General features: G+C 45.9%; 1 protein-coding gene across 2 annotated transcripts in view; it reads left to right on the forward strand.

Moving 5' to 3' along the window:
• Positions 1 to 20,478, forward strand: part of IL17RD (interleukin 17 receptor D) — a 73,736-nt gene that overhangs the window by 21,543 nt on the left and 31,715 nt on the right. The window lies entirely within an intron of this gene.

Raw genomic sequence — 20,478 nt, forward strand, 5'->3', positions numbered from 1 at the left:
AGCTGCAACAGGGGCAGAGCAAACAGTGTCTTCATCCCCCATGGGAAGGTCTGAGATGTGCGTGGTACATGCAGCTTGTACCGTGAAGGATCCTCCCCCTGAGAAAGCCTTGTGTGAACAGCTTCTCTGAACCTTTGCCAACACCCCATAAATGGTGGTCCCTTTTCTGTGGCCTGTGGTTTGTGGTGCTCTGCCAGAAGAACGATGGGCATTCTTGTATGTTTGCACGATCATTTGAGGGTCTCCCCGGAGCCACCAGCTGGCCATTCACTGAGTGTACTCACATGAGCCACACTGCTGAGGTGAGGCTGAGAAGGGGCGAGGGAGGCAGTGGCCTCCTTGCAGTTCACTCTTCCCTCGGGTTCTACCCCTTGTTCTGCCTGGTGCTGGCTGAAGCTTCAGCCTTTGTGGAAAGCTCTTGGCTGGGTGAACGCATCTTGAAACAGGCTTCGTATCCAAATTGAAAAGGAGATAAATGGCAGGGATCCTCTCTCCTCTTCCCACTTACCTCTTGCTTCCGTAGGTACAGATACATTTAACTCCAAATAAGTGGCCAGAGGTAGAGCGCTGTTCTAATTTGGAAACGTGACCCTGGCTATGTCCGAAAGGTGCCCCTTTCCCCAGTCTTCACCCAAGTCACGCAGGTGTGTCACTTCTGCCTGAATGTCACTTCCCGGAGCCCTCAGCCCCCATCTCAGTCACTTTTGGACCCTTCCCCACAGCCTAGCCCTGCCCTCTGCACATTCTAGGTGTTCTGTGAGTAAGGACTAGATTACTCTGCTGAGGGCAGATATTCAGCTTATACCCATAAAGGCTTTGGCAAAAAGGGGTTTATGTGGGGGCAGCATTTTGGGGAATATGTGATGCCTGGATGGTCTTCATGACGTGGCAGGTGCTCATGTAAGCCCAACCTTGAGCCTCCCGGCCTCCTTCCCATAAGGTTCCTGGCAGCCTCCATGGACTAAGACTTTTCATCCGGAATGTGTTCTTGGGAGTCCTGGGGGGCAGTAGGAGGACGTCCCCAGGGCTGCCTCTCTGATTGGGGGGGTCACCATTTTCACCCTCGCGGGGCCTGATGAGGGTGACTTGGCCTTCATCAGGATTGCCCAGAAACTGTGGAGATGAGGTACTTCCAGTCCTGAGATAGTTCCATGCCTTTGCAAACAAAACACTTCAAAAAAGGGTGCCGCCTCCACCCCCCTCCTGGTGAAAGGTGGCGGAAGGAAGCGGTGGCTGACAGCTGAGTTAAACAAACTTGAAGGTAGGTCACATTTCTGACATACCACTTTCCTCCACCGGACCAGCAGCTGCCCGCTACTTTGAAAGGGGGCTTAGCTGCTCATATAAACTTTGGTTCGTGAAAATGTAAACTATTATTAGGATTATCTTTTTATTCACAATATATGCCTGCCTCTCTATCTCCCTTATTTATGCTCTTTTTGAAATGCTCCTCTACCTTCCGTACCCAGAGCCGGCATCAATGGCTGTAAAAAGCAAAGGAACACCTCAGAGCAGACTCCCTCCTAAATCTCTCTCGTTGAAAAGGACTCTGGGAGTGAATCACTGGGCGGAGGAAGCTTCAAATCTCTGCAAAGCTTCCAGGTTAAAACTGGGATGTGATGTTGACAAAACATTTCAGTTTAAGAAAGAATTTCTTTTTCTTTCTTTGCAGGGGTGGGGGTGGGGGTGAGGATTTGCCCCAAGGGTGATTATTTTATGCTTTAATACAAAGGTGCTTGATTCTCACTTGAGGATCTTAGGCTGTCACCATCTCTCCCCCATTTCATCACCACCCGGTAGACCCACGCAGGACGTTCTGGAAGTGAGAGAAGGTCCAGAGGCTCTTGCTGCCACCAACATACCTGCCTCCCTGCTACTTTGCGGGAGGCCACAGAGGTCCTGTCTCACGTACTCCTATGTGGTTTGTCAGTGGAGGGCAGGTTTGAGTGGGAGCCAAGAAAAACTAATAACCTTTTCAATTTTTAATAAAATGTCTCTCCCACCCTTTGTTTTTTTCCCTTCACTCTTCCCTGAAAGAAAGAACAGACTGACTTTTGAAGCACATCTGGACACTTTTGGTAAAGCTTTTACCCTGAATTCCCAGAAGGAATGTATTGGCTCCCATATTTCTAAGCAAAAACTGAAATGCCTCCTTTGTTTATAAGTACTGTGCTTGCATATTTTAATAAAACTATAAAGAAAGAAATTGCTCTGATTTAAGGGTCCTTAGCTAGGGCGACACATTCTGCTTTATGCTCCTCTTGAAGTCTTTGAGAGGTGCTAAAAGTTTATGGTTGGTTATTTTTGGTGGGGGTGGGGAAGGGAGGCCTAGGGGAATCCATGTGTCCCTTTTGGAATTACTCTTTCTTCTTTCTGTGGCTCTGCTGGGGGTATGGGGCAGGGATGTTCATAGCCCCGCTCTGTTCTGCTCTACCCATGCATTGCCCTCATGGTGAATACCATATAGATACAATCAGATTAAAATGTTCCAGATCTGAGAGCCCAAAGGTCTGCAATGGAATACATCTTCCCTTTATCACATAGTGTTTGCTTTCTTCTAAAAGAAGGAAATCTTCTAGAACCTTGTTCTTGCTGAGAAAATGAGGCTAATCTTTCATTATCATTAGTCTATTAGATGTTGGCATGGGGTTCTAGGATGGGTAGAATTTTAAAAGAGCTTAAACGGGTATTAGGCTTTTTTTTTTTTTTTTAAGATTTTTATTTATTTATTTGGCAGAGAGAGACACAATGAAAGAGGGAACAGAAGCAGAGGGAGTGGGAGAGGGAGAAGCAGGCTTCCAGCTGAGCAGGAAGCCTGATGCAGGGCTCGATCCCAGGACCCTGGGATCATGACCTGAGCTGAAGGCAGACGCTTAACGACTGAGCCACCCAGGCGCCCTGAGTGTCAGACTTCTAAACACAAGATAAAGAGGCATTTACCACGTTGGGGGAGCTTACAAGATGGCATGGCTCAATTCAAACTGGTGATTGCAGAAGTTTTGTTGTATGCCTATAAAAATTACATTTATGAAATGAAGCTGTACCTTCAGAAACATACAAATGTAGTGTGATTACATTATAAGAGTTACGGCTCTGTTACTACCCAGAAAATGTTCATTAGTGATAAACATTTAACCAGTGTGGTATTTACTGCTTCTTAGAATATGATATTCTCTAGACCTGTTCTGAGTGTCTGGAAATAAACTGTAGAGGTGAAATCCTCTTCTCAGAGTTGAAGCAAATTTTGACCACACTTGGGCTTTTTCCCTTTACTTTCACGGAAGAAGATTGTTAGCCCCGGAAGCCAAAATTGTTCTACAAAGCCTGTCAGTGCTATTGGACGTACATCTGTCGAATGGCGACAAGTGTTGGATGATGTCCAAAACAGAACAGTCTGAAAATTATTATTTGTATTTGTGACTTTGTGTCATAATTCACCGTTTTTCATGAGCTTTGGGCAAATAGGATTTGCTTGAACTGAAATTTAACTTGATAGCTTTGAGTCATACTGACAATGTTCTATCTTACCTTTTCAACTTTTTGTCTTTGAGCTCTAGGAGATTGTTGGTGATTTGAAATGCTAGCTATTAAACCAGTTGGTTGGAGTATTTGATTAAAAAAAAAAAAAAAGACCTGATTTAGAACTAGTGGTTAATTCAGTGTTGGTTGCCTCCATATTTTCCAGATAGCATTGTTTCAGATATCGCAAAAAGGTTCTGTACATTTACCTGTGGCTCAAACTATAAAGCACTGAGCAGATCTTGAGGGGCACAGTGACTTGGGGTCCTATCTTCTCCCTCATCTGAGACATGGGGGGCTTGTCCTGGGAGGATCTTGACTCTGAGGGTAGCTTTGCCTGTGTCGTAGCTTTGACCTGCACACAAAAGCCTGGCGGTGACCAACCATCTTTCAGTACCTTTTTCCAGTGCTATCATCACTTGTTTTCTTAAGTTTTCAAACATATGAAAAGATTTTACTTAGATGGCCCTTTTCATACGCTTTCTACTTTTATAGGAAACCAGGGAATGCGTCTGAATAGCAGTGAAAGACTTGGGAATTGATATGGAGGCGTGATTCTAAATGATCCATCAATATGATGATTTCCTCAGGGATTTGTATCATCAGCAAGGTGGTTTCTGTATGGAAGAGATCCATTTTGACTTTTTTTTTTTTATACATGGAATCTATTTGATATTCTTTCATTCTGTTTCATTCTTCACTGCCTCATGGCTTTTCTGGGCCCCTCTACTCGGCCAAGCTTACTACTTCTATCTTTTTTCCTCCTCATGTGCCCTAACTGTGGGTTAGTCCCTTTACAAAGCCCAGTTCCCGACCTTTTGCTTTTCTTTATTCCTTCTATTAGCTCATCTGTCCCTAAGGTTCAGTGACATGACCTCACATATGACTGTATTCTAATCCTACATTAAAAAAAAAAAATTAGAAAAGACTTTCTAGTCACCTTCACTGTTTTTTTCTACATCCCCCTTAAAAAAGGAAAGACTCTTCCTTTACAGTGTTCTCTTTATTGCTCCCCAAACCACGTCTCCCAAATTCCCAAACTAGGAGCCCTCAAGGTATCTTGGAATACTCCATCATCACCTCTGGAACACATTTGTCCCGAAGTCCCACACAACATTTGTTCTTAAAAATGCCCCGCAGACCTGACCTCTTATCACCCCCTCCCCAATTGCTGCTGTGCCACCTCACATCTGGACGCCTGCAGTGGCCGCTTCGCAGGCCTACCCAGCTCAGCTCCAGCTTGCCACCTTCCTAGTTCTTCCTCTTCTTCTTTTAAAAAAAGATTTTATTTATTTATTTGACAAAGAGAGAGAGAGAGAGATCACAAGTAGTCAGAGAGGCAGGCGGGGGGGGGGCGGGGAGCAGGCTCCCTGCTGAGCACAGAGCCTGATGTGGGGCTCGATCCCAGGACCCTGAGATCATGACCTGAGCCCAAGGCAGAGGCTTTAACCCACTGAGCCACCCAGGTGCCCCACCACCTTCCTAGTTCTTCCTGCAAATGTGTCATGGCACTATTTTATTACTGTTAACTTCCTCCTCAAAATCCTGCTCAAAAGTACTGTAAAAGAAACACAAGATAAAATATTCCATTTTAGGGGCGCCTGCCTGGGTGGCTCAGTGGGTGAAAGCCTCAGCCTTCAGCTCAGGTCATGATCCCAGGGTCCTGGGATCGAGCCCTGCATCGAGCTCTCTGCTCAGCGGGGAGCCTGCTTCCTCCTCTCTCTCTGCCTGACTGCCTAGTTGTGATTTCTGTCAAGTAAATAAAATATTTTTTTAAAAATATATCATTTTAAACATCTTTACGTGTTATTTCAGTGATATTAAGTATATCTCCATGGTGGGGCAGCCATCCCTTCCTTCCAACTCCAGAACTTTGATCTTTCTAACCTACAACTTTGTGCCCATTGAGCATCCCCCCCCACCCCCCCGCAACCTGTGGATTCTGTTTTCTGTCTTTGTGAATTTGACAACTCTAGGAACCTCAGTCAGGGGAACACTACAGCATCTGTCCTTTGGTGCCAATGTCAGATTTTTAAAGATTGTATGTAGTGATTCTGGTCTTTAGAAATTTCCTTGAAGAGCTGGTAAGAGCCAACAAAAGGCCTTTGTTTCAGTCTTACTCTCTCGCACGTAGTGAACTCTTACCTGGGAGCCTGGAACTGGTTTACCGCAGGTGTAGACAGAGTCAGGGTCGAGATGTGTGCGAGGGACTGGGGAAGATGAGAGGGGTGCTGATGGAGATTCCTGGCTTGGACTTCCACTCACCAAAAGTTACTGATTTTTGTCATGGAGGGAAAATGGGGTAAAAATTGGAAGTGGATGGTGACCAGGTCTCCCCTTGCTCCTTCCCAAATGCCTTCCATCCATATTAGGGGCAGGGAATCAGGACACGTGGGGCACCTGGGTGGCTCAGTGGATTAAGCCTCTGCCTTCAGCTCAGGTCGTGGTCCTGGGGTCCTGGGGTCCTGGGATCGAGCCCTGCATCAGGCTATCTGTTCAGTGGGGAGCCTGCTTCCTCCTCTCTCTGCCTCTCTGCCTACTTGTGATCTCTCTCTGTCAAATAAAAAAAAAAAATCTTAAAAAAAAAGAAAAAGGACACGTGTAGGGAGACCCCACTTTAGTCTTCGCTGGCACCTCTGGTCTATAGGCCCTGGGGTCTGCCTCATCCCTTTGATTCAACTCTCTGTTCCTTTTGGTTTATCCTTTCAAGCTGCTGTTTTATTGCCTCTTTCTTCTCTACCTGGAGCTTAGCCCATTCCCACCTTGGCTTGGATCAGAGGCCCTTCCCCTGGACTCCTGCCTGCCAAATCAGGCTGGTGCTCACCTCTGTAAGGACCACATTGTTCTTTTCTCGCCTGACTGCAAGATGCACCACATGCAGAACTGGGCCCCTCTGGTGTCCATTCTTTCAGGCCCGTTGGCGTGTTTCAGATAGGAGCCTGAGGGTATTGGTCATCTACTCCAGGACTGCTAGAGCCCTTGTTCTGGCTAATGAGGAAGGTTCCACAGCTACCTTGAAGTGTAGTGGCCATTCACTGAATGCTTGCCATGGGGGCGGTGTAGATGGTTACCTGTGCATTTGTGCATGTGTTTGCTTGAGATAGTCTCCCACTTTCACTACCTCAAAGCTCCCAGTGCCCTAGGATCCAGCTAGGGACCTATCTCCTCTGTGAAGACACTTATCTAGGGAGCCTTCTTCTGTTCAACACTACCTTCTGAAATTCTCTTACACTTGGAGCTCAATCACATAACTTAGCACATTCATTCTATAAGGTTATAACATTACCGTCTCCGATCTCATGCCCTTTAGCTTTGCTTTCCAAAAGGAACTAAAAACTTTTGGAGGAGCCTTATTCTCAGTCAATCATAATGGCCTTCCCAGTGTACAGTATGTTTCTAGCCTTTAAAACATCTGTTGATAAATTCTAGGACGTTATCTAAGGTTATTCATGAGGAAATGAGGAAGTGAGAACCTTGGGGTTAAGTGTTGCTTTTAGATCAGGCAAAGTTTTTTTTTTTTTTTTTTAAATATTTTATTTATTTATTTGACAGAGAGAGATCACAGGTAGGTAGAGAGGCTGGCAGAGAGAGAGAGAGAGAGAGAGATAGAAGCAGGCTCCCCGCTGAGCAGAGAGCCCGATGTGGGACTCGATCCCAGGATCCCGAGACTATGACCTGAGCCGAAGGCAGCAGCTTAACCCACTGAGCCACCCAGGCGCCCCAGATCGGGCAAAGTTTTTGAGGCAGAGGTCATTCTTCTTTGATGTCCAGGCTACACATGTGTTATGATTTTAATCACAAAATAGACTTTACAGTTTTAGTAAATAAATGGTTTCATCTCCTTAGCTTGCTGTATAGACTCTCCCCAGGCTGGTGTTCTTCAGGTGCCCTTTACTGAAGAGTTAAGCTCTTGGGTTTTGGTTATTTTTTAAGATTTTATTTATTTATTTGACAGATCACAAGTAGGCAGAGAGAGGGGGGAAGCAGGCTCCCTGCTGAGCAGAGAGCCCCATGTGGGGCTCGATCCCAGGACCCTGAGATCATGACCTGAGCCAAAGGCAGAGGCTTACCCCACTGAGCCACCCAGGTGCCCTGGGCTCTTGGGGTTTTATGTGGCTGTAATGTGATGACTGCATAGTCTGAGGATGTTGTCAGCCCTCTTTTTGGGTTTGCGAGTTTCCTTTTATCATTTTACACAATTCTGTTATTTACATTAGACTAGCCAAGTTATCAAAAAATCCCCTAAATTCATGTAATTTTTTTTTTTTTTTGACAGAGAGAGATCACAAATAGAGAGAGAGAGGAAGGAGCAGGCTCCCTGCCTAGCAGAGAGGCTGATGCGGGACTCTATCCCAGGACCCTGAGATCATGACCTGAGCTGAAGGCAGAGGCTTAGCCCACTGAGCCACCCAGGCAGCCCAATTCATGTAATTTTTAAGAACCTTCAGGATAAGCTAGAGTAATTTGGTTATTCAGTAGAATAACATGAAGATATTCACGTCAGCAGGAAGCTTACTGAAGTATCAACAGGTCTGCACTACACCAGGAAGCCTTCTCAATGCTCTGTCCCTGTTACCTTTCCATGTGTGCAACCAGTTGTAGAACAGGTGAAAGGGCCTGTCTTACTACTTTTTAATAGGTGCTTTCTCTTGGTAGAGAGTGATGGATAATTAAAACTGGCAAGACCTTTAGAAAGAATTTGGCCTAGTTGTCCTAATTCTTTTTTTTTTTTTTAAAGATTTTATTTATTTATTTGACAGACAGAGATCACAAGTAGGCAGAGAGGCAGGCAGAGAGAGAGGAGGAAGCAGGCTTCCTGACTAGCAGGGATCATGACTTGAGCCAAAGGCAGAGGCTTTAACCCACTGAGCTACCCAGGTGCCCCTAGTTGTCCTAATTCTTACCTCATTAGTATCTTTTGTTACTTCTTCCATTGGCCCCACGACTTCTCCCAAAAGACACTATATTCATTTTTAGCTGTTGAAGATTTATCAGAACAGGTGTTCTCTCTATTAGGATCTAACTTATGTCAAGCCATAGCCACACAGCTTATGTCAAGCCATGTGATGCATATAATAGGGACAGTCCAGAAGACTCTTCAAGTGTTGGAAAGGGAAGGATGTTGAGGGAGGGTTTTCTTCTTGTTTTCAATGGAGATATAATTAACATTATAACAGTGCATACATTGTATACATTCAGGGTATACGATATGTTGATTTGATGCATTAAGTGTTTCAGTATGATTACAGCTGAACCTTTAGCCAACACCTCTACCAAGTCACATAATGATTTTATTTTGTGGTGAGAGTATTTAAGCACTAGTCCCTTAGCAATTTTGAAGTATATGGAATAGTATTGTTGAAGTTGACTGGGGAGGATTTTCATATTGTCTGTACTTAAATTTCCTTTTCCTTGAATTCGTTTTACTTACAAAAGTAATAAAGCTGTGGTCAAAAGAAAAGCATACACTTTTCCTTAGAAACTTGAAAACCCACTCTTCAGGTTCTCTCTTTGAGAACCAGGGAAAATCACATCATTCTGAGGAATTCACTTTCGCCAGAAACTCTGACCTCCCTTTTTTATTTTATTTTTGAAATGTTTAGTCACTGCTTTGATTTTTTTTTTCCTGGTTAAGTCTTTGTTTCACCATAACCTCATGACAAAATGTTACAGCTTCTAATTTTCCCCCCATGTTGCTCTGATGTTGTAAACATCTCTCCAAGGGAAAACCTAGTGAAGGGGACAAGATGCGTTGATTTCTGTCTACTGCCTGACCAAGAACGTGCTGTGTGCCATTTTGCTTGTGTCAGTCTTGTTGGAGACAAGCTGGAACCCACCCCCGGACCACTTCATCAGGGAGGAAGTGAGCTCCTGCCGCTCCACTGCCTTGTCTGTCTCACACGAATCTGCTTTCTAATTTCCCTCTGTATACCAACCCGTGCCAGGAGTCCTCAGAGAGGTAGTATGGGGAGGCCTTCATTCCTGGGATGTCTGTATTGCCTCCGTTCACCCACGGGAAAGTTGATCTAAGTCTGAAATCAACCAAGACAGCGATTCTTCATTTTCACCTCATTCTTTGCCCTCCTTCTCAGGATGACATTTTAGCTGTTCAAGGAATTTAAAACAAAGCCGAACATTTCTTGGCAAACACAATTATTTCCTGGCCTAAATCACCCGGTGATTTAATTGGTATGTCATTGTGGACGTGTGTGCTTTAATGGGAATTCCAGGTGGTATCATTGGGAAATTAGGAGAGTCTTCTAGATTTATTGCTTATAGTTTAAGGGCAGGCTGCTGGCTTCCATCCAAGAAGCAGGGAGACGTAAAAGTTGCAAAGACCATTAGTGTCTGAGTATATTCTTCCGATCGCCTGCTATTTTGAAGTTAGCTTGGCAAAAGGTAAAAGTCAGAACCAGTAGTGAAATACTTCACTCGTTTGAGACTTGTAAAGTTCATCAAAATAAACTTGTAGGGGGCTTGGCATCACAGAAGTGCTCATGTCCTTTCTCTGTCTACCAACATCTTTATGAAGATATGTAGTAGAAGTGAAAGCCAAAGATTATTCTTCATTGAAAAAAAAATGGAATTTTAGATTATCCTCCATTGCAGCTCTTGGGCAAATATTTAAAAACATATCCAAAACCTAACCCAATTTTGTGTTGACCAATTTTGTGTTGACCACCCAATTTTGTATTGACCACAAACACCATATAGACCTTCAAGGCAACTGATTAGGAGCGGGGGAAATCAGCTGTTTTCTCCATCTTCTGGATACTGTGAGTATGATAAAAAAAAGAAATAAGAAATAGCCACATTGTTTATTTTTTAACTTGATTCGGTGAAACCGACTTGACTGTAGACATGACTATTGTCACCTGTGGCCTGAAAGGTGCTCTGTGTGTCCCACTTAATGGGCTCTTGCCCATAACCGCAGAAATAGTTAGTTGTCTTTTACGTTGCTACTTTGTAAAGTTCATGAGTCCCAACATCCTGAGCAAAGTGGACAATTACAGATTTACGAAGGATTAATACTGCCTATGAAAGATGAGGTTTGAGGCATCAATCCAGAGTTCTATTTAAAATTGAGGTCTTGCTCCCAACAACCTCCCTCTGCCATTTGAATTTTGCTTTTAATCACCCAAGTTTCCCTTGGATCACTGAACCACTCAGGGTGTCCTACAGACCTGGAATTAAGCTGTTGAGCTATGGATAAGGCAGACTGTTGGGGGCCCTAAGAGGATTGCATGGGTCCAGAAGCTTCCTGAAATCCTGAGTGCACGATTGTGTGTACATACGTGGGCCACAGCTCTCACCAAATACTCAGACCTCTCCATCCCTACCTATGAAGCTGTGACCCTTTGTCGAGATGGATGGTGGAGTAAATAATAGGGTTTTAGTCATGTTGGTTCCGGTGATGGTAGTTTTGCTGAGAGAGGGATGGTGACGGTGGTGGTGCACCTGTTTCCCCGGTTTCAGATGTGATCAGTGTGTGAAAGTCTGGGAATATTGCTCAAAGCTTCAAAATATCCTTGTATCTTGAGATCATCTTGAGCATCAGCCCATGAGCATGCGTGAAGGGGACTCGTGGGCTGACAGGGATGTCAGACTGGGGGTGTTGCCCAGCCTGGGACTCATGCCTGAGCACCTCCATCTTTGTTCGTTTCTGTTGACCTAGTTCATGCCAGACAAGTGACACAGACCTGGTAAGCGGCAAGCACTCTGTAAATGAGAATGGCATGTTTATAGGAGATTGTCTCTAGGAAATCACATTTGTCCCCTTTTCGGCAGTTAGCTCTGCTTGCTTCCACAGAGGCTTGGTACTGCTCTCAAGTAACTCGGATTCCCACCAGTCTGCCAGAACCAAGGCTGTTAAGATTGAAGTGTTTGGTGGATGGGAGGAGTGGCTGAGGTGGGGAAGGGATGGGGGGAGAAATGGGGGGGCGGGGGGTGGGGAGAGGCTTGTTCACATGCTTGTTAACATTTGAGGGTCTTTGACAAAGGAAGTCTAATGCCCTGCCCCGGTCAGCCGGGGATTGCCCCCCGGGAGGCCCCGTTGTGCACAGGAAGTCAGACACTAATGCTGTTAGTGAGGGGACAAAGGCGCCCGGCCCGGGAAGGGCCTAATTGCTGTGTCCTGCTCCCAGGCGGCCGGCCTCAAGCTGGAGGGGGCTGGGCAGGATGCGCTAAGTGTTAACACCTGGGCTGAGCTGCTGACTTCCTGGTGCTTTTTTTTTTTTTTTCCCCTTCTGTGTGGCTGGGTGCACACGCACGTGCACACACACACACACACACACACACACATTCACAAAGCCTGGCTGTATCTCAGGAGGACATTTTGGGATGTAGTATCGAAGAGACTAGATGGAAATAGTTCAGGCTGGAGGTCCCACTGAACCAGGGCAGGGCTGAGAACCAGTTTCCCATGAGTCTCTTTGATCTGCCCACGGAGCTTGGTGACTTGGCTTCACTTTCACCTCTGGGCTGGCCGATTCCCTCCTTTCCCCCTGGAAGATCAGGGGAAGGCCAGACCTTGCAGAGAGACAGATACATATTGGAAGAGGCACTACTGCTTCTGCATGAGACATTCTGGTTACAACTGCTGGGAGAATGCTCGGGCAGAAAGAGAGATGAGTGTCTTGACCATTGTTTTGAGCCACCTGGGGTCTTGAAGAGGTAGGACGGTGGGAGGATGAGGAGTGGTTGGGGACACTTGCCCCCACCCAAGCGGGGTTGTTGCATTTATGTATCTATATGAATCCACACCTGGAGGGGTCGGATTGAGGAGCTGCATCCCAGGGAAATGGGGATACCCAGATGTACCTCTTCATTTCCAAGTGGGGTCTCTAGATTCTTTGGCTTTGGACCTGGGACCTGTGAAGCCCTCGGTTTCCTCAGGGAGTTCTGGGAATGCCAAATTATGTAAGAATGTTTCTGGGGGGGGGGGTTGGAAATTGGGTAAGGAATGTTTCTCACAAGATTCTCTTATGGGTTCTAGAAACCTTTTTCCCTTAATGGCAATTAAAAGTGAAGACCCCCTGCCTTGGCCAGTAGCCCTGCTGGGATGGGGTTAGTGGCTCACTTCCTGCTATGGCAAGCAACCGAGCTCCAAGCTGGAGCCTGGGGTCCTTCCCATAGGCCAGCGATGAGTGGCAGCTGTGTGCACAGGTTGACTCACTTGGATTTTTGCAGCCAGAGAAGGAAAGAGTTTAAAAGGGACGCTTGAAACCTGTCTCCTTCCTAGAGGAAGGGGGGGAAAGCCACAAATAACTTTTGAAAAGGGGTCTAATGTTGACTTGCTGCTTCCCACTGTTATTTTAAGGAGGTATTTCTCTCTGAGACCACCATGTGGACAGAAATAATAGGCTGACAGAAGGGGTCGCCTTGCTTTCGAGTGTAGGCTGTGATATTTCGATTAGCACTAAAACCTAAAAGGGCGGCCTTCAATAATTTCCAAATATGCGAAATCTACCTTGAAGGAAGCACATGTGTGGGGCACACTGGGGACCTGCCTGGCTGGAGGAGGCTGGGTCCCCATGGCAACGTCACAATCCCCCGTTTCTGCAGGCATTTGTGCTGTAAAAGCAGAATTCCAGATGTGATGCAGTATTTGGAGACTCCATCCCAGGGCCTCAGAAACAGTATTTGAAGCGGTACAATTCAGTGCACACTCTCTGTGTGGTCCTAAGGCTTTTTATTAGTAGTTTGTTTTGATCCGAACATTTCCTCTGAGCTTAGGCATAACAATCATGTGTACAGCATTAAGTTTTCCCCTATTGTTTAATCACTGTTTTGCCCTTGCAGAAAGATACTTTCTTGAGCTTCTGGAGTGAAGTTTAACAGCTAAGTGGGTGCAAGCTGGTAGCCCATTTTTCTGGGTGGGTGTTTGGGTGGTTGGTTGCTTGCTTCCTCTTCGTACGCACTATTTACAGAAACCCGGCTAATCTGTGTCTGCAAAGTAGTCTCTGTGTGATTTTGAAACTGCAGATGGGTTGACGGTTATCTTAAAGATGCCAGCTCTTTACCATGCGGTTCTCATTTGAGTGGATGGGAGTGGTGTGTGCAGCCGAGGGAAAAGGTCTGGCTCGCTAGCCAGAGGCATGTTTTATAGCTTGCTTTTAACATTTTGAGAATTGGAAAAATGGAACAACCCTGTCTGTTTGTCAGTATCAGCCATAGAACACACAGCTCAGATCATTAACAGACTTAATTGGAAAAAGTACTTGGGCTTTTTGCTTTGTGAAAACTAAGAAGACTGCAGAGTTTTGTTTTGTTTTGTTTTGTTTTTAAACACAGAAGAGTCAGTGGTGTGTGTGTGTGTGTGTCTGTGTGTTGATATCTTTGGGTTTTCACTGCATATGTCTATTCCAGAGGCAAAGCAAGAAGAAAATTAAAGGCTGGAGCAGGGAAAGACATTTAAAAATACATTAAATTCTGTTTAGGCCAGTTTAGGAAAGTTGCTTTTACAGTGTATAAATATATCAGATCTATACATTGTATACCTTAAACTCACACAATGTTACATGTCAATTCTATCTCAATAAAAAAAAAAAGAAAGAAAATTTGCTATCTGAGAAACACTCCTATAAATGCCCTAACACATCTTTATCTTTAGTGAATGGATTTCCTTGGGCATGAGGGTGGGGGCAGGGAAGGAGGGGTAAGAAGCCGCTTAGAAGGAAACTAGAGCTCTCAGTTTGATAAGCAGAACACATGGTAACTTGGCATCGGTTGGCTCCATGTTAGAACTCAGAAACAATTGTCCCTTCAGCTTTCCTTTGGGGAGCGTGAAATTAGGAACATGTGTGTGCTGATTAGCAACATGTCAGAGATGAATCATGATTACGGCTTTGGTCTGGTACACAGGCGATGCTTTGGAGTCCTGATTTCCTACCTCCTCGAGCAAATCTCTCTAATTAGCTTAAGATCTCAGGGTCTTTTTGGGCCGATGCAGTAATTGCTGGTGGGAACACACCGGTACTCCCCCAGAGTTGTGTGTTCCCCACCAGGCATCCGAGAGCTCACCTCCCCAAATCAGACAGCTGGCACCCTTCGTTTCTGAAGTTGGTTGCATGGAGTTGGAAAGTGAGAGAGAACAGCTCCCGGGAATGTGGAGAAGAATATCTTGAATAGATCCAGACCCAAGCTGGCTTTGTGATTTATTTGCCTTGTGTTTGGGGTTTGCCGGCATTCTCCTCAGCTTACATCACCTGGGGCTTCTCTGCTTTTTGCTGACTTCTCCCACCCCCCCCCTTCCCCCCAACTCTTTTTTTTTTTTTTTAAGTTAAAGGTTTGAACTGAAGTGGGATCTGACTTCATTTATGAGGCCGTCTGAACCGAACCTGTGCAGAATAAATTGACCCCACGTTCTGCCTCTTGCCTTCACCATGTCTGCTGGTCAGAGACAAAAATGTCAGTCCTGTTGTGCATTTTAAGCCTCACAGAGCCATCTGCTATCTTTCATATCTCATTGACTCACTGGAAACCCAAGGTGGAGGAAATGTTAGGGGAAATAGAAAGTTATAAGTTGGCCTTAGTTTTTTAAGTAGTTGCTCAGTGTGCCTTTAAAAACCCATTATCTCAGTTCTTTCTGATGGATGTTCTTGTTTAATTTTCACCCAAACTCAGTTCACTAAAATGTTACCAGCATTCTAAGAAGTCCTTCCTTAACTGATCTGAAAGCAGTCTTGCTTGGGCCTTACTATTTGGCCTGCGTTCACCTGGGAAGGGGGATACTGTAATTAGCACAGTCCTTTTCAAAAATGCATTTTTTTTTTTCAAAATGGCTGCTCAGCTCTCTTGGAGCTGGATTGGAAATGTTGCTCTGGGAAGTTTGTGTCCTTAATGGGCTTAGAACCCCCAAGAGCCCCTCAGGAAATGGGCCCTCAGATGGCCCCTCGTGGCTGCTCTGTGTTTGTGTCCTGCCTGTGGCTTTGTGTCCAGGCCTTTGCTTTTTTGCCATATGGGTGGAGCATGGTATGGGTTTTGAATTTTATTCCTTTAGAGCACTTATGGGTTATCGTCCCCTCCCCCTTTCCTGAGTAAAAGATGTTTTCTCCATTATGTTCCCATTTGCTGCTTCCGTCTCTGCTCACCATAGTGTTCAGAGCAGAGCCCCAGGCACCTGGGGCTTCTGCTTCTCCCAGCTAGCATTGGAACAAATTAACTGCTGCCCTAAGTGCAGCAAAAGGGGGTGGTTAATTAACTAAGAATGTGACACCCTGAGGCCACAGCATTGGTGTTTATAGATTTTTAAGTAACAGACGACAAACAAGTATTCTTAATTGTAAGCTCATTAAATATCAAAATGGGTATAGTAGCTAAAAGCTTTGACTTGTTTACTGAAAAACAGCTTCCAAAGCAATTGACCAGCTTTGTAATTTGCTTACCCTTGTTCCCTTAGTGTGAGTCCTGATTCCAAGCCATAAATCTCCCTGTCACATGAAGCTAGGTCCTCTTGGGTTCTCAGTGTGGATTACCTGACCTCGTCATGGATTCGTTTTGGGGGGAAAAAACTAATATTGATCGAAGGCTGACTATGGGCCAGGCCCAGGACTGTGGCGCAAGTTGTGGGGAGGATGAGTCTGTAGGGGGGCTGCCCTAGTCGTTTTGCCTTCAGTCTCTCCCCATCTGATCCAACCTGAACACTCACCAGAGATGGAGTCACTGGGTTGCCCAGTTCCCACCAAGACTGTTGTGGTCTGGTGATTAGTGCCTTTGTCACCTTGCCCTGACCTGTCCATCCATCCGCCAGACCCCCTGGGTCTGGATGATAAGACCGGTCATGTCTGGAGATGCCCCTTCTGTGAGCATTCCTCTTTCTACTTCACCTACCCCCATGCTGCACAGCTCTCTCCTTGCTTATTAGGGCAGGAATCTTCCCAGGAATGGTGCCATCACTCCTTCAGTGCGTCACGTGCTGTGTAGAGAGCTCTATTGGTGTCATCTCCCATAGTCCCACAGCGAGATTTTCCAGGAAGTTTTATTCAGATGCTTTATAGAGCTCAGGAAAATGAGGCTCAGAAAAATTAAGGAGCTTGTCTAAGGTCACCCAGCTTGAGAGGGGGAGATTTGAACCCATATCTCTACAGCTCCAAGGCCCATTGTGTTAACCACTCTTCTACTCCAGATATGTCCGAGGCTAGCCCACAGAAGTGTATATGGCAGAATCTGAAACAGCCCCACTGGGTCGGTGTCCCATGTCTGCCTGCAGTCAAGGTGGGGTAGACTTGCAGTGAGAAGCGATCAGTCTACCCTGGGGGTAGGAAGGGGAAAATGACAGCACATGAGGGATTGTGACATTCAGATCCATTTCAACCATACTGCCACCAAAAGTATTAGCTTTCAATTGCTGCTGTAACAAATTATCACAATTTAGTGACTTAAAACAACACACATGCATTATCTTACAGTTGTTGAAGTCAGAATCTCAAAATGAGTCTTCCTTGAGGTTAAAAGCAAGGTGTTGGCAGGGCTGGCTCCTGGAGGCTCTGGGAGAGCTCTGGTAGAGAACCAATGTTCTGCCTTTTCCAGCATCTACAGACTGCCTACATTTCTTGGCTTATCAGTCCCTTCTGTCTCCATCTTCAAATCCAGTAGTGTTAGCATCTTGAAATCAATGTTGGTCTCTCTGCCTTCTATTTCTGTGGTCATTTTTCCTCCTCTGACCTTCTGAATCCCACTTAGAAGGACCCTTGTGATTACATTGGGCTTATCAGGATAATCCAGAATAATTTCCCCATCTCAGGATCCTTAAACTTAATCACGTCTATGTAGTCCTTTTTTGCTGTCTGTGTAACGTAACACAGGTTCTGGGAATTATGATGTAGACATTTTATTTTTTATTTTTTTTTGTGGGGGTTATTAGTCTGTCTACCACACAGTAGAAAGAAAAACTCTGTGGGCTAGCCTGGGCACACTGTTTCTGATGGGGTTTCTGAGGGCCCAGGAGCAGTAGGTGCGTTACTTGAGTGTGAACTGGGTGAAGCCTGCTAGAGCACCTGTCTGATGCAGTGCCGGGAAACCATGCAATGGACGACTTACAAGAGCGAAAGGTCTTGCAGCGTACACGGAGCGGGTCCTTGCCATGGAACAGAGTGCTGCGCTCTGTGGTCTTGGAGCCCAAGGACCCGGCATCGTGACAGGGGCTTTTAGTCTCTGATTATTTGTGGAATTAGAAGTTCTGTTTTTCATGTGCCCTGGCAGAAGTGCCATGCTGGTCAAGTTGTGGGATGGATTATCATACCTCCATCAAGTGAGTATGCAGGCAGATTTCTGTGTCAGAGACCCAGTATGATGCAGCTCTACCAAGGTGGAAAGCCTATGGCAGGAACAGGACCTGGCTGATGGGAAGGGCATTCTGGAATATTGGAAGTGCTCCAAAACATGGACTGAGCAGTAATGCAGTGCCTGGAGGAGTCTGGCAGGTAGGGAGGGAAGTGGCTGAGAAGAGAGGCAGAAGCCACATCAGGAAAGTTCTACAAGAGACAGGGAGCTTGGAACAGAGGAATAAATGGCAGATTTGCACATTAGATCACCTTGGTGGCCATAGCCCCTTAAGATCAGGACCCAGGTCTGTTTCAGGGCCAAGTGCCCAGCCCAGCAGGGCCTGGGTGCAGGTGGAGTGCTCTGTGGGTAGTGAATAGATGTTGCATACAAGCCTCACTGTCCTTTGAGGCCAGCTCACTGGGCCCCCTTCTGAACAGCTCTGCAGGCAGCACAGACCTTATTTGGAGGGATTTAGGTTCTTATCTGCACGATATAGCACATCTCATGGTGTTGGGCTTCTTTCCACAATACATCACTCATTGCAAGTGCCCGGTAAATACCTGTTAAAAACATTCTGCTATAGGGGTGCCTGGCTGGCTCAGTCTGCAGAGCCGGTGACTCTTGATCTTGGGATCATGTGTTCAAGCCCCACATTAGGTGTAGAGATTACTTAAAAATAAAAATCTTTAAAAGAAAAATATGCTGCCGTAGAAATATGGGGAGAAGAAGAACAAAGTGTAAGCTGACAGGCCTACAACTAAGGTGACTGGTCTCACTGACCGGTCATAAGAGTCCTACGTGCTACTAAATGAAATGCATTTCCTTTTTGAAAAGCCCTTCCTCTCCAGGGCCTCCTCAAACCCCTTTCCCAGGGGAAAGTCATGCAAATTATCTTTTTAGGAAGATAGTTGAGGAGGCTGGGACCATGTGGAGTGAAGTGGTTTGCCCATGGTCACCAACAGGAGGATGGAAGGATTCGGTACGTATCTTGGCCCCTTGCATTTTTGTTGCCCTCCCTTGAAGCTCCCTTTCCCTCCCTTCTAGTCCAGTTATCCTTACTTCTTTCAAGCTTCTGGGGTGTGCTGTCCTCCCCCCTCAACTCATCCTTTGTGCAGTGCTGCCTGTGGGGTTTCAGAGGCTGTGTGCTTTCTTTTGGCTGGCTCTTCACCCGAGCTACGTATGCCTTGTGTGTCACACTGAGAGTTCTGGGAGGGTCAGGGTGTGATTTGAAATTCATCTATGTACTTGGCGTGTGATCCACATACCCCATTAGTCTTCTTTGAAGGAATGAGTCACTTTGCTCTTGAGGACAGGGACAGTGGCTGTTTTGTTCTCCACTGTGCCTAGCGCAATGTCTGGCTCATAATAGATGGTGGGTGATTTTATATCCTGGGGCTTCATAAGCGAGGAGAAGGCTGTGGTTTGGGTGTCTTGGGTATTTCCTAGGGGTTGTGGGGGTGGATGGCATTGTCTCCTGCTTGGTTGTGCTACTCCGGTCTTGGCCATCTGGAAGTTGGGCATCCTCTGGTGGCGCCCTAGAGGCCTTGTCCCTAAGGAATTGTGGAGGCATTTAGGATTTTCATAAGAAAACCACCCTTTCCAAAGTGTTTCAGCTCAGGGGAGGAACTCCAGAATCTTGTGTACATGGGAAAGGGAGGATGGAAACAGGAAAGCTGGAGAAGGAAGGTGCGTCAAGAAGAAGGGGAGCCCTGTTGTAGATTTCACGTTAGCGCTTATTTCTTACTTGAATTAGAATCTTGGTGTGTACACGTTTGCGCGTGCGTGCCGCCCATTCTGTGCAGCTGTGCCTTCCTGGATCTCCATGTTTATCTGAGCTCAGGGATAGAGTTTCAGTGGGCATGGCTGGCTTCAGGATAAGCAGCGTGAACATGCCTCCAGCATATGGATGTGATGGGATTGTGGCCCAAGACCCTGGGCTCCATCAGACGGGTTCTGCACATTGTGTCTCAGTGTGACAATTGCCCATTAAATACCAGGCTGCCGGCATATGGTTTTCCCCAGCATCCTCTCTGTTGAGTGGAAACTTTAGCTGTGTGGTTAGAATATTTTCCCATCATTGAGCATTTCAGAATTAACTGTTTTTGGCGAATTCTGCAATTAACACTGAATGGCACATTTGCTGATTATTACAGAAACAGTTAAACCAGCCAGAGTCGGCAGATCTGTAGCTGCTCTTTCCCATGATGGATAAGTGGTGGGTTAGGAAAAGGTGGGGCGATGGGAGGATTCCGGTGCTCCCTCTGTGGATGTTGTAATTAAAGTGGGGAGTCTGGCAGAGTTGTTATCCCTGCTATTAAGAGTGCAGATGGCTAACGGCCACATCACCCAGAGTTAGAGTTAGCCCTTTTAAAGTCTTTTTTTCTTTTTCTTTTATGATCCACCCTCCATATTCCAAGCATAGGTATGGATGCAGTGAAGAATTTTCTCATTAAAAGTAATGGCTTATTCCCACACTCATTCCCGGTCTTGGAATGAGAAACCTGTTTCCTTAGACTTGAGGAATTGCCTATCTGTCGTGGCTTAATAGAGGTTTTGGACGAGAGTGTCTGGTAGGCGAATTTTATAACCAATCACTGCTCAAAGTGGATCCAACTGGAAGGGCTCCAGCTGGCCGCTCATGGTCTCTCTCCCAATTTTACTGTTAATGAATTATTATTTAACCCCCAAACACAG

Source organism: Mustela nivalis (assembly GCF_964662115.1).
Source record: "Mustela nivalis genome assembly, chromosome: 1".
Taxonomy (NCBI): Eukaryota; Metazoa; Chordata; class Mammalia; order Carnivora; family Mustelidae; genus Mustela; species Mustela nivalis.